General features: G+C 42.3%; 2 pseudogenes; both read left to right on the forward strand.

Annotated features, from left to right (window-relative positions):
• The first annotated feature begins 96 nt into the window (after positions 1-96).
• Positions 97-8,096, forward strand: LOC136450102 (SCY1-like protein 2 B; annotated as a pseudogene).
• Positions 8,097-13,708: 5,612 nt separating this feature from the next.
• LOC136454798 (SCY1-like protein 2 B) lies at positions 13,709-18,091 on the forward strand (annotated as a pseudogene).
• Positions 18,092-18,784: the final 693 nt, after the last annotated feature.

An 18,784-nucleotide genomic window follows, 5' to 3' on the forward strand; every position in this document is an offset into this window, starting at 1 on the left:
CCGATCAGGCGACCCCCCTCCAAGAGGAAAATCCACCACCGCGGCCGGGGACCTCCCAGATCTCGCCGGAGGCAGCGGCTAGCGGCGGCAGGATTGGGGGCGATGGCGCTCAACATGAAGACCCTGACGCAGGCGCTGGCGAAGGCGTCGGCGGTGATCGAGAAGACGGTGTCCACGACGGTGCAGGAGGTGACGGGCCCGCGCCCGCTGCAGGACTACGAGCTGCTGGACCAGGCCGGGTCCGGCGGACCGGGGCTCGCGTGGCGGATCTACACGGCGCGGCCTCGGGACTGGCGCCCCCTCGGCGCCCTACCCCGTCGTCTCCGTCTGGGTGCTCGACAAGCGCGCCCTCGCCGAGGCGCGGGCGCGGACGGGGCTGTCGAAGGCGGCCGAGGACGCCTTCCTCGACCTCGTCCGCGCCGACGCGGCGCGGCTCGTGCGCCTGCGCCACCCGGGCGTGCTCCACGTCGTGCAGGCGCTCGACGAGACCAAGGCCGCCATGGCCATGGCCACCGAGCCCGTCTTCGCCTCCGTAGCTAACGCGCTCGGGTGCCTTGACAACGTCGGCAAGGTGCCCAAGGAGCTCAAGGGCATGGTACGACTTTGACATCTCGTGTTTTTGTTTTAACTCTGCCTGTCAGTGTATATACTACCTAGCATCGACCTTAGGCAATTTAATTTACTGCTAGGAAGGCTACAAGACTGAAGGATAAAAGTTTGTCATGTTTTCTTGTTACTTGTTGCTACTGCATTCAAAACTGGCTAACAAGTTAAGGTGATTAGTGTTGGTATGGGAGTGGAAAACTGGCGATTGTTTCTAGTTTTAGCTGTTCATGCCATTATTGATTAGCAAATGTCAGAGAATTACAGAGGCATGATCTAAGAAGATATCGTTTACGTTTCTAATGCAGCATTTGGCAGTGTCACAGTCCATAAAACCTGCAAAATGAGTATAGTTTTTGTACTTCTAAAATTTTGCAACAAACCTTCCTTAAAAAATGGCATCCTTGTTGGACCGATGTATCAAAACTTGTAATTTTTCCTGGGAGTTTACATGGTTCTTTTGCTTCCTAAGTTATACACCACTGACTTGTAAAAATCTTCTGAGATTATCTAATCTCACTTGTTACACTAACCCTGCTACTGGCGTTTGGTAGGACTTTAGATAATCAGAATTGTATCCAAACATGAGGTTTGACTGAGATTCTTGCGATTTTCGACTGTAAAATTTCTATTTTACTATCTGGTATCCTGTGGAGTTGGAACTTCTCAGGTCATATAAGTGGTGAATGGTGCCTGTAGATTATATGTTCCTTGTATTTCTGTGTATCAAGTGGTGCCTTAGTCATGACAATTGTTTGGATAGCCAAATTATGATCACATCTTTCAATCCAGCAATTTGCTAATTTCTTTTTTGCGTTTCAGGAAATGGGGCTACTTGAGATCAAACATGGACTGCTACAAGTTGCGGAGACATTGGATTTTCTTCATAACAATGCTCATCTTGCCCATCGAGCTATATCGCCTGAGGTTACTATGCATGACCATTCTTCTGCCTTATAATTTTCTGCTTGTTCTTTTTCTGTTATTGATATAATTGATTTGCTCTGTCCTTTTCCTATTACAATCCCAAAGTTTTTGTGTTCTCTTGTCATTTTAACATAGTTATTCTGCCTTGCCGCCGTCCCCCTTGGTGATCCTAAGGTCACTCTGTGATTTAGGCTTGCTATGTAGTATATGATGCTTTTTTTTGTACTTGCACTTAGTTGCTGAAAAACTCAATGCTTGTTGGACATAATTATTTTCCTCGAATTGCAATTTCGTTTGTTCACATTGTTCTCTATATATGGAGCCTTGTAATGTATGTTGCTCTCTGAACTGATGGTTTAGCACCACATGGTATCTAATATATCTGCAAATGAATCTGCATAATACCTAATGAGTTCGATGTTACTTGCTTGTTATCCATTACGCCAACATTGAGTTCTACACTAGTGTACTGTACTGATCTTACTTCTTTTTCAGACGGTCTTTATAACTTCTAATGGATCTTGGAAGCTTGGTGGGTTTGGTTTTGCTCTTTCGGTTGATCAAGCCACAGGTGGTTTGACTTCATCACAGCTATTCCATTATTCGGTTAGTAAGTAATCTACATTTAGTTTGTCATTTTGGTGGCTTTAATTTGCAGATTCTTTTACCATATTTGGAGAACATTGACTAATCCTGTATTGTCCCTTTGAAGCTTGCTGTAGCAGAAAATATTCCACCGAATTTATATGGTTCAAATTAATTTCTAAACTGTCATGTAGTTCTGCATGATAAATATTTTTCTGGCATAGAGTTTCTTCTAGACATGAACTGATCTTTTCGTATCAACTTTAAAAATATACCACTACTGTCATGTGGCGATTGCGTGTAGCACATTGCTACTGCTGGGATTTTTAACTGCATATACAATGTGCACCACAAACCTATGCTAGTCATTATTAGACCGCTCCATGGTTAAGTTATTAATAGACAACTAAGCATATTTAGTGCTTCATTATTACCCATGGCTCAGTGCTTTAGTGACATCTTCTGTGATTGGTGACTTTATGATCTGTTTCGTGAACCCTGCTTGTTTTTGCATTCCAATGCTCTGAACTGTTGCCAATTTATCTGCTTGGTTTCTTTCTAGGACTATGATGTCGAGGATACAGCTTTACCTCTTCAACCATCGTTGAACTATACTGCACCAGAATTGGTCCGAAGTGGAGATTCTAAAGTTGGCTCTGCTTGCGACATGTTTAGCTTTGGATGTCTAGCTTACCATCTGGTTGCTCGTAGACCACTTCTGGACTGCCATAACAATGTTAAAATGGTATGTTTTAAAATCTGATCGATGGCATTTACCCAATATAGATTTGTTCTTTTAGCATTAATGGTCTGAACTGTATATTTTACACTCCACTTCAGTTTTGCAAGTAGACCATCTTGTTCGGGTTGTATCCACGTTTGACAGCTCCTATTCTGATGTTTCCCCCTATTCTTGCAGTACATGAATGCCTTGACATATTTAACAAGTGAAGCCTTTTCTAATATTCCTTCTGATTTGGTATCGCATTTGCAAAGGATGCTATCGATGGATGCAGTATCGCGTCCTAGTGCTATGGCCTCTACAGGTGTGTAACACCTTTCTTTCCCTCATTTAAGGGAAAATCAACGGAGATTTTGTGTCGCCCACTGGTGGGGTAAATCATGACCACCACTGATAAGTTTCACGAAATGATTTTTAAAATGCTACCGTTTCTGCAGGTTCTCCTTTCTTCCGGGATGATACGAGGTTGCGCGCTCTTCGTTTCCTTGATCATTTGCTTGTATGTATTTGTTATTCCCCTTTAGTTTATTTTCCTGGATAAGTTCAAAGGTTGCTTCTTTGCTTCCTTGATCATTTGCTTATTTTCCTTGATCAACGGAGATTTTGTGTCGCCCACTGGTGTGCTTCTTTGCTGTCTGAAAGTCACCTTTGACTAGATTGTTTGAGTTATACCTGTCAACACAGCAGCAAGAATCTTGCCTTCTTGACTAGAGAATGAAACGACACAATTTGGTACCTAAAAATGGTTCTAATTTTTAAGATACCATTCCTTTCAGGAGAGAGATAATATGCAGAAGACAGAGTTTTTGAAGGCATTATCAGATATGTGGAAGGATTTCGATTCCCGAGTTCTTCGATATAAAGTATGTTCAGTACTGAAATCCATTCTGTCTTCTTCCGATCAATGCTACCCCCCATGTGTCTACTCTCTGTGAGCATCATTTTGTTATGTATCACTTCATTGAAGCTACTGAAACCTGCATATGTCAAATTAAACTGATACATCTACCCAGATCCCATAATGTTTGGTTGCTATTGCTATCAGCATGTGGTACTCCCTGTATGGAGAGTTGGAAATAAATAAAAGAATATCTAAACCTCAATTTCTAGATCTTAAATTTGTCACAAATATGAATCAATTCTCTGGTTGACCCATTCTGACATTGTGATTCTGTTTTTTTCCTGTTTGTTCCTTTCAAATTGTTTTGTCTAGGAAAAAGAACAGCCTTATATTTATTTGATCCATTGGTTATTTCAAAGCTGACTCACACTTTGCAACCAGGTTCTTCCTCCTCTTTGTGCTGAGTTACGCAACATGGTTATGCAGCCAATGATTTTGCCTATGGTTCTAACGATAGCAGAATCTCAGGTTATTTCTGCTGTTTCTCATTTGTACCATTTTAATGCATGAATAGAGTTTCTGTCCATTCAAAGAGTATTATGGAATCCCATCCTTGTATCTATTTTTAACGCTAGTGCTTTCCATGTCAAATATGCATCACTGTAGTAAAATCCTAAGTCCTAACTACATGTGGTTTATGTCATTCTATGTGCAAGATCCACAAGTAGAATTGAATACTAGGTTTTTTTTTGAAGCAAATGCATTTCAGGATATTTTATGTACTGACCTTTTTGATGTGACTATTCTGAAAATGCGGTTACTTTTGGCTCTTTTACAGGATAAAGGGGATTTTGAACTCGCAACACTGCCTGCGCTTGTTCCAGTGTTTACTTCAGCATCAGGTGAAACTCTACTTCTGCTTGTGAAGCATGCAGATCTCATCATTAACAAGGTAATCAGGGTTACTTGTGAAATATCGATAGACTACATTATTCCTTTGTGTTATCTATGTGACTGAATGGAATGGTGCCCTTAATCCACAAATGATTGTTATTAACATGTAGTTTAATTAGTTCTTTTTTTTTGCATGGTGCTTTGTGACCAGGATATTTGTCTTCTGCAGGCCACACAGGAACATTTGATATCACATGTTCTTCCAATGCTGGTCCGAGCTTATGATGACAATGATCCCCGGTTACAGGAAGAAGTTCTGCGTCGAACAGTACCACTGTCTCGTCAACTTGACACCAAGGTTACTGTTTTGCTATACTAAAGAATGAAGATTAATCATTTGATTGACCAGTACAAAAATGATACCCCTTTTTTTAAGACTGTTTGAACTCACTTGACCAGTGGGTTACAGTGTATGTGCAAGGCATGCATGTTATGTGATCATGTAATAAATTTTTTCTTGTGCAGCTAGTCAAACAGGCTGTGCTTCCTCGTGTGCATGGATTAGCTCTAAAGACCACAGTTGCTGCGGTATGCACAGTATATACTATAGTCTATTATATTTGGCAATGTACTTATTATCTGTAATCATATGAACACACATTAAAGCATTGGAATACCGCAAACTTTTATAAAATGGAATGCTACTGCCTCTTTTGTGTTCTAGCAGGCTCATACGAGAAAAGCAAAGGATAGGAACCCTTTAACACTGAATGCTTGTTTTCTTATGTTATTATGAACTTTCATGCTGCTTGTTACTTTCCTGTGTCTCTGGTCTGCTCTTATACCAATATATCTTACTGATGGCCGGTGGCCCTAAGTTTAGTAATGCTGCATAATATGTTTATTGAAGTCGTAGTGCTTTACATTTTGTTTTTTCTCAAGTAATATTAGCAACAAGTAGAAGGGCGGGCCTGGTGCAAGCGGTAGAGTCTTACCGTCTGTGACCGGAAGGTCCCGGGTTCGAGTCGCGGTCTCCTCGCATTGCACAGGCGAGGGTAAGGCTTGCCACTAACACCCTTCCCCAGACCCCGCACAGAGCGGGAGCTCTCTGCACTGGGTACGCCCCTAATATTAGCAACATGTAGTTTACCAATGTATAGTGATGTTTTAGTTGACCTTAATTCTAATTCATTCTTGTTGAACAAGATTGACATTTTAGAATTCCATTGTTGCATTGTTCTCTCTCTCTCACACACACGTTTTCTCTATCTACTCGTTTTGCGAATATTTGATGTTTTTTCTTATGTAGTGCTGTACTTGTGCGCTCCTGCCTCACTGTTAGGAATACATCATTCTGTACTTTGTACTGTAACTTATCTTATGTTCTTAATTGTTCCTACATTATAGGTGCGTGTGAATGCGCTGCGGTGTTTAGGAGATCTTATGCCATCCCTGGACAAAGAAGGTATACTGGGTATCTTGGAGACTGTTAGGCGTTGCACAGCTGTTGACCATACTGCGCCAACTCTTATGTGCACACTTGGTGTTGCTAATGCAATCTATAAACAAGTTAGTCTTGTCTTCTTGACATGTTCTTTTTTACCATTGCTTTATTATGAGCGGTTTTTTCCCATGCCATTTACCTCAGTAATACTCAATTTACTCTCATTCATTGATCCAGTGCGGTGTTGAGTTTGCTGCGGAATATGTGATTCCTCTCATCTTCCCATTGCTCACAGCACATCAACTGAATGTACAACAATTTGCCAAGTATATGCTTTTTGTCATGGACATTACAAGGTATCATTTATCCTGCATCGCTCTCCACATGTCCATCAATATGTCAACTAAACTACTACCTATTTCTACAGCAAGATTGAAGAGAAGCGTGGTGTGACTGTTACAGATAATGGGAACACAGAGGTAAAAGCATCACCTTCATTGGCAAATGGGATCCATTCTGAACCTATGTCAGGACAAATACCAGCTGCAAAGAGCAGCCCTGCATGGGATGAAGGACTGGGGTCCTAGTAAGAAAACCGGTGTTCCATCTCTCTCAGTTGATTCTAGTGCACAAACAATGCAACCCTCAGTAGACCCTTTTGACTTCAGTACTCAAACAAAGCAATCCACAACACTCCCCTTTGATTTGAGCACCCAAGCAAAGCAGCCATCATTAGTTTCTCAGGTTACAGCGGCTACAATCCCACCTGCGCAACCACAACCATCACTACAATCTCTTGTGCCCAGTTCAGGACCTCAAACTTCTGGCTCATGTGTCCCTGTTGACATTGAGTGGCCTCCTCGAAGAAGCTCGTCATCTGACTTCAATGCACCCTTGTCTATTAGCAAGGAGAATGATTCTGGAAGGTTGTCTTGCGATGGACTTGATGATATTGATCCTTTTGCTGATTGGCCCCCAAAACCTAGCAACGATACTAGCATTTCAGCAACCGAGCATCGACCGAGCACAAATCAAAATATTTCTGGATTTAGCTCAGGTAACATAGGGTTTGGTGGCAGCGGGAATTCTATAGGGCAAACGAAAAGCAACCAAATGAGCTGGTCAAACACGTCTAATCTAATGGGCATGAACTCAACTGACAGCTATTTGAATCAGGGCAATGCAGCTCTAGGTTTTGGAAATCCAATTGGAGGATTGAGCACAGGTCTCTCCAATCCAAGTAGTTCCAGTACATGTCTAAGCATGATGCAACCAAAATCTGATTTTGGATCACTGTCCATGTCGGCCAACAATGCCGCACATGGCCCACCCAGACTTGCCCCTCCTCCATCCACTTCAGTTGGAAGAGGGCGTGGTAGAAATCAGGGACAGTCAGCACTCTCCCGAGCATCAAGGCCGCCTCATTCCAACTCGTCATCAGGACAACAACCTATCCTGGATTTACTTTAGTAACAGAGGCTTGCCGCTGTTTTTCCTGTTCCGATTGTCAATGTGTACATCTTCAAACCTTTGTAAGGTGAGCGTCATACTGTTCTTTTGGACATGCATGTGGCGAAAGCATATCTTTTTTGTTCATTTGAAGCTGGATGGCCTTGGCTTATAGTCTGAAGGAATTCTACTTCGTGGAAATCGGGATCTTGCAGAGGTTACCTTTTCACATGCTCCCATGCTTAGGGTTTTGATTTGGGCATTGAGGCGATCTTCATATTGGTGACAGAAGAAATGTTGTTGTGTATATTTCTGTCCAAACTCGGCTGTAGCTTGTAGAGTTGATGAATATAGTTGACATGTTTATCTGGGCTGTGAAGTTTTGAATGTTTACATTGTACCACAATGTTTATAATGGGCCTTATAGGTGCACCTTGCTCATGTACTCTATGCTCCCCCAACATCATGTAATTCATTAGTCAAGGCCCGTGCTGTGTACGTAGTCTGTTGAATTAAGGCCTATCTGCTATTCTGCTTCTATTTTGTTTGGAGAAACCGTTGCTGGTACAAGCACATCTGTTATGAATGATATCCCACAACTGTTTAAAGTTGATCTTCATTCTTGCCTTTTCCCTTTACCATTTCTAGCTGATTAAACAAACTTGGTGCCGTTTGCCTTTTATCCAGCATGATATATTTGGTAATGCAGACAAAAGCCATATATATCCCTATCCTTGCGCCATGTTTAGTTCCCTGGAATCGGCGCCGCCGAAATCACTTACTGTAGCATTTCGTTTGTATTTGGTAATAATTGTCCAATTGTTGACTAATTAGACTCAACGTTCGTCTCGTAAAGTACAACCAAACTGTGCAATTAGTTTTTTAATTTCGTCAACATTTAGTACTTCATGCATATACCACAAGTTCAATGTGACGAGGAATCTTCTTTTTTTATAGTGCCAAAGTTTGGATTTTGGTGGAACTAAACATGCCCTTGGTTGGATTTTTGTGTCCCAAATCTCTGATGTTGACCTTGTACAGAGCTGGGGTCCAACTGCAGTGGTGTTATGACCCGTGCATGCGCTGGACAACACCGACCGAGCATTTTGGATTCGATACACGGTCCTACAGCCCTGTGTGTGTACCACTAGCTCGCTTGCTGAGTGTACCATGATGGATGATGCGTTTCTGGTTGGATGGCGCATGCATAGCAGGAACATTTGCAGTTGATGAGCGCCAGATCAGTTGCTCAGCGAAAATTGAATGGCGACTTGGACATCACTCACCGGAGTACGTATGCGTACGTATCATCAGACGAAGTCAGAAGGGTAGTGTCCCTGTTTTGTCTACCCTTCTCTCATCAACATGGGATGGCCAGAGAACCAGCTGGTGCTTGGTTGGTCAGCTGAGCGTGCGGTCAGGCTGCCCACCGGGTTCGAGTGCTGATACTCGCTGGGGGATTTATTCTCTGTTAATTTCGGTTGCCTCGCACGGATGAGCTACTACTGTCATATCTCTCGGCCGTATACTTTTAGCTTTAGATATAAGTTGTAGATCTAGCTTACGCACTAGAGGTGTGAGTGTGTTAGAGCGTGTGTGTCTGTAGTGTGAGTTAGTGCGTGGGTTCAGATAGACGTGTGTGTCTATAGTGTGAGTTAGTGCGTGAGTTTAGATACAACTTGTATTCAAAGGTTAAGGCAATAAAAAACATGGGATGGCCATATATGCATAGTACGAGTACTTGGAGCTATCCTCTCTTATCTCGCTCCTCATGAGTTATGATCTCTCCCTTGCAAAGCCTTGGCTTTGGCAGGGGGACAAGTGGATGTGGATGTGGATGTGGGTTCATGCATGATGTGGCCGTTGATCGATTGGGAAACGAACACTGTGGGAGCGTACACGCAACGGCCATCTGTAGGCTCTGGATCAGGAATGCAGGGCTGGCTACAAAGGCGACGGAGGAATGGATGAATGGGGTGCCACGTGATCACATTCACGGTGGCGGGCATGTAGAGAGAGAACTCTGTCAGTGGCCCCGTTCGCTGGTTTGAAACTTGGCTGAAACTGGCTGAAAAACACTGTTTCTGCTGAATTGTTGTGAGAGAAAAATATTATTCCGATCTAAAAAAGAAACCAAACAAACCGAATATAGGATAATCCAAACAGAGCCACTGGAACCATGGGTTGGATTGGATGAGTGACACATCTTGCAATGGACTGAGCTGCATTGCAACCTCCTCCTCTCTCTCTCCAATACTGAAACATCATTACGACTGTATCATGTTTGTTGTCTTGGCACGGATCAGGAGCAGTGCAAACACAATACTGAGCTCATCAATCACTTGTCGCAGCCAGATGCATTCGATACTAAGGCCTTGTTTAGATCCTAAGGTTTTCAATGTCACATTAGATGTTATATGAGGTTGTCGTATGTGGTGTTCGGATACTGATAAAAAAATAAAGGGTTAAGTCCAATTTACACCCTCCAACTTGCAGCAAAGTTCGGATTTCAACCTCGAACTTCAAAACCAGACAACTTTGGCCCTCCAACTCTCGAAAAAGTTCAACTTTCAACCTTCTGGGCGGTTTTGCGGGTGAACAGTAACTTTTGATATTTTCGGGAGCGCCGAAATTTTATATTATTTTTTTGAGCATCTTAACGTCCTCAAATGAAAAAGCTCAAAACTACAAAGTTGTAAATCTCATCGAGGTCTACAATTTACATAAAAAATTATCTTCATCCAACATCGTATTGAAGAGTTTTTTATTTTTTGAAATTTGAGTCTCATCACGCGATAAAATATGGTGCTGAAATTTTATATTATTTTTTCGAGCATCTTACTGTCCTCAAATGAAAAAACTCAAAACTACAAGTTGTAGATCTCATCGAGGTGTACAATTTACATATAAAACTTATCTTCATCCGACATTGTATCGAAGAGTTTTCTATTTTTTAAAATTTGAGTCTCATCACGCGTGAAACAATTTTGTCGCGTGATGAGACTCAAATTTCAAAAAATAGAAAACCCTTCAATACGATGTCGGATGAAGATAATTTTTATATGTAAATTGTATACCTCGATGAGATCTATAACTTTGTAGTTTTGAGTTTTTCCATTTGAGGAGAGTAAGATGCTCGAAAAAATAATATAAAATTTCAGCACCATATTTTATCGCGTGATGAGACTCAAATTTCAAAAAATAGAAAACCCTTCAATACGATGTCGGATGAAGATAATTTTTATATGTAAATTGTAGACCTCGATGAGATTTACAACTTTGTAGTTTTAAGTTTTTTCATTTGAGGACGTTAAGATGCTCGAAAAAATAATATAAAATTTTGGCGCTCTCGAAAATATCAAAAGTTACTGTTCACTCGCAAAAACGCCAAGGACGTTGAAAGTTGAACTTTTTCGAGAGTTGGAGGACCAAAGTTGTCCAGCTTTGAAGTTTGAGGTTGAAATCCGAACTTTGCTGCAAGTTGGAGGGTGTAAATTGGACTTAACCCAAAAATAAATTACAGAATCCGTAAGTAAACTACGAAACGAATTTATTAAGTCTAATTAATCCGTCATGAGCACACGTGTACGGTAGCACTTTGTTGTCAAATTATGGACTAACTAGGCTTAAAAAAATTCGTCTCATAAATTAATCGTAAACTGTATAATTAATTATTTTTTAGTATATATCTAATACTTTATACATATGTCTAAACATTCGATGCGAGACCTAAACGAGGGCTAAGTCAGGGGCCACCGGGCCTGCGGCGATCGAGGACGTACTGCGGCCGGGCTCTGGCTAGTGCCCCCGCCGCAGCTTCAGCTTGCGCGTCGCGCGCCGGGACTTGTACAGTACAGGGGCACATGGGTCTTGTTTACATGACCTCCAAATTTCAAGTTTTTTCACTCTCTCTATCACATCGTTTTTTAGCCGCTTGCATGGAGCATTAAATATAGGTAAAAAAATAACTAATTGCACAGTTTAGTTGGAAATCACGAGATGAATCTTTTAAGCTTAGTTGGTCTACGATTGGACAATATTTATCAAATAAGACGAAAGCGCTACTATTCATCGGGTTGTAATTTTTTGCAATCTAAACGTGGCCATGGCATAAGTGTACTGCTGTGTGATGGCAATGCAAGTACTCGTACGTCGTCGTCGCACAGTAGATTCGGGGGTATATTTTGTGAGCCCGGCCCGTGCACCCGTCAAATTCCAAGGCACTGTGCAGGCGTCGCCTACAGCAGCTACAGCCTACAGGGGGGACTTCCGTGTGTCTGCATACGTATGCGTTTCCGTGTGTTACGTGAGGCAGTAATTGTAGTTACCGGCAGGAGCGGTGGCCAATTAAGTTTGTACAGGACCACCACGGCATGCCATGAACGGATAACTCCAGGTTGACGTGGCGCTGGAACTTTCTCGTGCATGCTCTACAGCTCTCGGGAATCCACCCAGTCTGTGAAGTCACTGAAGAGAGAGAGAGAGCGCGCCACAACAACGGTCACTCACCATTCAAGTTGCGTTATTATTCCAGTATGCAGATTATGGGCAGGCAGGTAGAGGTGTGTACTCTTTAGTAGCAGCGTGTACTCCCCTAAATGTTTGTCGTCTTCTCTTCCTAATAAATAACTTTGATTATATATATATATATATATATATATATATATATATATATATATATATATATATATATATATATATATATATATATATATATAATATTATAATACATAATTAATATTATTGATAGATATTTAAATCTACTTTTTTAATAAATTTATTTAGATATAAAAATATTACATATATTTTTTATAAATTAAATTAAAAATTATCGGTACGTAAATCATGACGATAAACGTTTAGAGACGAGGGAGTAATGCCCTGACATGAATGCTGTACCCTCCCTAGTGCGTCTATTGCCCTTGCCATGGCCGCCGTGCATGTGCGTGGTTCTGTGTGTGCGTGTGTGATGTGAGACTGTGAGATATCTAGAGCAGGACATGAGAGAAAGTAGATTTTTTTAGAGGAACAAGGGAGAGTAGATAAGAACTGGATAGGGCCCACGTGTAGAGAATCCGATGCAAGCAAGTCAGCCTGGGCATTCAGTTTTAACTGACATTTCGATTCGGTTTAATCGGTTTATAAAAAATTCGGTTTTCAGAAAGTAACACCCAATCAGTTTTTCAGAGCAGCTAAAACCGACAACTTCAGTTTCGGTTTGTTGGTTTTAACCAAAAAAACCGATGCAAACAGAAGCACAGTGCACGAGCGCTTGAACCTCCATCTCCATGGCCGCGTGGCCGTCCTGCTCGCGCCCCGCGTTGCTCCCACTCGCCCTTGCTCGCGCCGGCTGAGCGACGCCGCCCCGCGCGCGCTTATCTGCTCGCGCCGGTGTCACCGCTGCAGCCCTACCCCGGCCGCCCGCAACGTTCGCTAGCCTTCGTGCCCCTAAGCCGCTGCGCGCGCTGCTCTAGGGTTTGGGGAAATCGGGGATAGGGACTGTGGTCTGGGGCTGGGCGCTAGGGGCAGCCTGGGCTTCTCGAGGTGGTGGGTTGGGGGTGCCTGGTTGCGCTAAATGGGCCACCAAGGTGGGCTTTGTGCTGCAGGGCCGAGGGGAAGCGGGGAGGGAAGACGATACGAAGAGAAACTTCGGTATTATATCGGTTCTCCATTCGATTAGCACTAGAAAACCGAAGCCGTCACCGAAAACCGTAGTTCGCAGAAATGAAAACCGAAACCGAACCGAACCGAAAAACCGATATTTCGGTTCGGTTCGGTTCGGTGTTCGGTTTTCGACTAAAATGTGCCTAGCCTGACAAGCAAGGGACCCTGTTCTAAACTCCAAATCCATGTGTTACTGTTACGCGTCGTCTGCCTCTCCCTAACTATAAATTACAGCGTGTGTGATCAAATCAGTTAATGGATGCTAGTATCTCAACTATCCAACCACCTACTGGATGTGCTGGATCAAATGGTCCTAACAACAAGCAAGCAAAAGCAAAGCAAAGTGCAGGTCACCGCAGTCCTTGACCATCGGCATCCCCGGCATCGAGGAGGAGAAATTCCAAAAGCTCACGTCACCGTGTGGCGCCGCACGTGCCGCGACGCCACACTCACGTGGCGACTGGCGAGCGAACCGGGCCGCCCGACGGCCGGGAGACCGGGAACCGGTGCGGGAGGGGAGGGGACCCCGCGCGCCTACGGGCTAGGGCCGTAGGGCGTCATGGTGCGGGCTGCTGCGGCCGCGACCCCGACCCCGCCGCCGGCCTTTTCAGCGCCGGTGCCGTAGGTGGTGACGTCACTGGCACCCGCTCAAGCAAAGCAACCTCGGCCCGCGTAACTACCCCGCCCATCGTCATGCAGCCACGGCCTGCTGTTATGTGCTGGAGTATCTTCGCGGCCGCTTCTGAGATGCTCGACACTCGTCAGTCTCCAGGGAAAAAAAACATGTACAGTAGGGTAGGAGTATATATATTGTTTTAGGGATGTACTTCCCTCCATTTGTGTTTACTTATATGTAAAAACTTGATGTATCTAAAAAAATCTTTTGTAGAAAAAAACGTATGATTAAAATTGCTACAGTAAAAATTCGGTGGCAAGTAAACGAAAACGGAGGTAGTAAAGTTTAGCCAAGGTACAGCATATATCCAGGCATTGTGGCATGCTCTTTATTCCAGCCTCGCTCCTGTAATGGGCGCAAAAGAATCCATGGAACCAGTGTTAGATCAGGTAGCAGCACAACGACTGCAGCAGCTCAGGCAGTTTTTTCTTTTTCATTTCCTTTTTCTTTTTTCTTGACTAGGGTTCGTGCTCGTACGTTGCTACGGAACAGCTAAACTTTTATACTAAAAACACTAGGGATCGCATAATAAGATAACAATACTGTGAAATTAAGTACCGACTGTTAAAGTGACATTTAATCCAAAAGGCAAAGATCGTGATATTAACACGGTCGCAAGAGAGCAGAACGTCGCAGGCGCACAAACTATACTGTATATACCTTGCCGTGATGCGGCTAAGATAACGTTTTATATCGGCAGAAAGAAATCTTCGATATCAATTTCTTTCGTGCGCCAATAAATCCACGAATAAGTTCCATTGCATCTGCATTGCCCATGCTAACGCTATGAGATGTTTCGTAATGCAAATCAAACAAGCAAAAATAATACACATCTTGGTATTCAAGCATAGAATGAGATATATTAAGGTACATGTAAAGAGAAGAGAGAGAGAGAAAGCGCGCGCGCTATTATATTTAAAGTCCCCCAAAAAAGCATGAAAGTCCCTTCAAATATCATAAAAACTAGCAGGCCATTGATCTGACCAATTTCATGAACAATCACTGGTCACGACTCATATGGCCAAGATGGGGGGACAAACTGGTTGTCGGCTTCAGATTTCATGGAATACACGTTACTCTAATGTTCTGTAGTATTTTTCCAAAAGTAAAACAGTGCTAAACACATAAGAAATCAACAAATAGGTTGAGGTATTGTAGAATATGTTTTCTTTTCTCTAAGTCCAGCACCACGCCGTCCACTGCCAGCCTCCATCCTCTCAAAGGTGCCATGTTGGTAGCATCCCCTTTCATAAATTCAAAATTTGAATTTAGCACAATGCAAGAATGAAAGTACTATTATAAAAATTGAATCCACAGTATCATTATTTTTTTGAAAACATGGTAAACAATCATGAAGGAACCTAAGCCAGCTAACAAAGGAAATTAGCGCATGTGATGAGGGGCTATCACATACGCGGATTGTCTAAACGCGTCTATGATAATGAATTGATTTTTTTAAAAATATATATTAATGCCAGGTCACACATGATACTATACAATTTGTTTCATCATCATCATACAGACAAAATGCCAGGAATGTACTTTATTAAATATTGTCTAATACATGCAATGCAAAGATCAAAACTTCATGCATGTGTTTATGTACTATCATAACAAGTGTGAATTTAGGTAGAACAAGCCACAAATTGGTGAAGGGCTCCAGTGGCTCCCTGGGCTTCTTTTCTGAGTTTCACTTGCTTCCTGCAGGGCACATATTAACCTCAAGAACATAGCATATATTTAACTCAATGATTACTTAACTTGTTTACACTCAACAACCTCACAGCCTCACAGTATACTTAATAGGACAACTACTTAACAAGGTTTTTAAAGGAGACTTCATAAACATTATGACGAAAATCAAAGTATACTACAACATCTAGTTCTGCTATTTGCTCTGAATTTAAGTTATGTGCATGCCAGGGAGCTAGGAGCTGCATAAACCGTGGCTAAAATTAAACTGCACACTTTATACAGAGAAAGAATATAATTAACATTTGACCAATAGATTTAAGTATTTTCATGGAGTGTCTAGGCAAACAAATTATCACAATATGGCTAAAAGAATATATGTATCATACTTCTGTTGGAAGCAGAACAGGCTCACTGTTGTTACTTTGTTAGCAATCCCAACATTAACCACGATGGTTGTAAACTCAGTGCCACCTTCAAGGAAAACCGCTTGTGATAACCTTATCATCAATTCCCTGTCAACCAGCAGAGGATTTTAGGTCTCAAAATTACTACTGTGTTTAACCTGAATGATTCTAGAAATACAGTAGAAAGAATTTTACACCTTAAAAATATTTGGATTTAAATAAGGGCAGAAGAAACAAAATAAACTGTGCACAAAGTATATTATAGTTTCACTTAGTAGTTCATCCATTTCCCCTATCTCATAAATATTAGTTAATATAGCAACATGTAGTTTACCAATGTATAGTGATGTTTTAGTTGACCTTAATTCTAATTCATTCTTGTTGAACAAGATTGACATTTTAGAATTCCATTGTTGCATTGTTCTCTCTCTCTCACACACACGTTTTCTCTATCTACTCGTTTTGCGAATATTGATGTTTTTCTTATGTAGTGCTGTACTTGTGCGCTCCTGCCTCACTGTTAGGAATACATCATTCTGTACTTTGTACTGTAACTTATCTTATGTTCTTAATTGTTCCTACATTATAGGTGCGTGTGAATGCGCTTGCGCTGTTTAGGAGATCTTAGTGCCATCCCTGGACAAAGAAGGTATACTGGGTATCCTGGAGACTGTTAGGCGTTGCACAGCTGTTGACCATACTGCGCCAACTCTTATGTGCACACTTGGTGTTGCTAATGCAATCTATAAACAAGTTAGTCTTGTCCTCTTGACATGCTCTTTTTTACCATTGCTTAATTATGAGCGGTTTTTTTCCCATGCCATTTACCTCAGTAATACTCAATTTACTCTCATTCATTGATCCAGTGCGGATGTTGAGTTTGCTGCGGAATATGTGATTCCTCTCATCTTCCCATTGCTCACAGCACATCAACTGAATGTACAACAATTTGCCAAGTATATGCTTTTTGTCATGGACATTACAAGGTATCATTTATCCTGCATCGCTCTCCACATGTCCATCAATATGTCAACTAAACTACTACCTATTTCTACAGCAAGATTGAAGAGAAGCGTGGTGTGACTGTTACAGATAATGGGAACACAGAGGTAAAAGCATCACCTTCATTGGCAAATGGGATCCATTCTGAACCTATGTCAGGACAAATACCAGCTGCAAAGAGCAGCCCTGCATGGGATGAGACTGGGGTCCTAGTAAGAAAACCGGTGTTCCATCTCTCTCAGTTGATTCTAGTGCACAAACAATGCAACCCTCAGTAGACCCTTTTGACTTCAGTACTCAAACAAAGCAATCCACAACACTCCCCTTTGATTTGAGCACCCAAGCAAAGCAGCCATCATTAGTTTCTCAGGTTACAGCGGCTACAATCCCACCTGCGCAACCACAACCATCACTACAATCTCTTGTGCCCAGTTCAGGACCTCAAACTTCTGGCTCATGTGTCCCTGTTGACATTGAGTGGCCTCCTCGAAGAAGCTCGTCATCCTGACTTCAATGCACCCTTGTCTATTAGCAAGGAGAATGATTCTGGAAGGTTGTCTTGCGATGGACTTGATGATATTGATCCTTTTGCTGATTGGCCCCCAAAACCTAGCAACGATTACTAGCATTTCAGCAACCGAGCATCGACCGAGCACAAATCAAAATATTTCTGGATTTAGCTCAGGTAACATAGGGTTTGGTGGCAGCGGGAATTCTATAGGGCAAACGAAAAGAAACCAAATGAGCTGGTCAAACACGTCTAATCTAATGGGCATGAACTCAACTGACAGCTATTTGAATCAGGGCAATGCAGCTCTAGGTTTTGGAAATCCAATTGGAGGATTGAGCACAGGTCTCTCCAATCCAAGTAGTTCCAGTACAGGTCTAAGCATGATGCAACCAAAATCTGATTTTGGATCACTGTCCATGTCGGCCAACAATGCCGCACATGGCCCACCCAGACTTGCCCCTCCTCCATCCACTTCAGTTGGAAGAGGGCGTGGATAGAAATCAGGGACAGTCAGCACTCTCCCGAGCATCAAGGCCGCCTCATTCCAACTCGTCATCAGGACAACAACCTATCCTGGATTTACTTTAGTAACAGAGGCTTGCCGCTGTTTTTCCTGTTCCGATTGTCAATGTGTACATCTTCAAACCTTTGTAAGGTGAGCTGTCATACTGTTCTTTTGGACATGCATGTGGCGAAAGCATATCTTTTTTGTTCATTTGAAGCTGGATGGCCTTGGCTTATAGTCTGAAGGAATTCTACTTCAGTGGAAATCGGGATCTTGCAGAGGTTACCTTTTCACATGCTCCCATGCTTAGGGTTTTGATTTGGGCATTGAGGCCGATCTTCATATTGGTGACAGAAGAAATGTTGTTGTGTATATTTCTGTCCAAGACTCGGCTGTAGCTTGTAGAGTTGATGAATATAGTTGACATGTTTATCTGGGCTGTGAAGTTTTGAATGTTTACATTGTACCACAATGTTTATAATGGGCCTTATAGGTGCACCTTGCTCATGTACTCTATGCTCCCCCAACATCATGTAATTCATTAGTCAAGGCCCGTGCTGTGTACGTAGTCTGTTGAATTAAGGCCTATCTGCTATTCTGCTTCTATTTTGTTTGGAGAAACCGTTGCTGGTACAAGCACATCTGTTATGAATGATATCCCACAACTGTTTAAAGTTGATCTTCATCCTTGCCTTTTCTTTTTACCATTTCTAGCTGATTAAACAAACTTGGTGCCGTTTGCCTTTTATCCAGCATGATATATTTGGTAATGCAGACAAAAGCCATATATATCCCTATCCTTGGTTGGATTTTTGTGTCCCAAATCTCTCTGATGTTGACCT

The sequence above is a fragment of the Miscanthus floridulus genome, chromosome 5, assembly GCF_019320115.1.
Source record: "Miscanthus floridulus cultivar M001 chromosome 5, ASM1932011v1, whole genome shotgun sequence".
NCBI lineage: Eukaryota > Viridiplantae > Streptophyta > Magnoliopsida > Poales > Poaceae > Miscanthus > Miscanthus floridulus.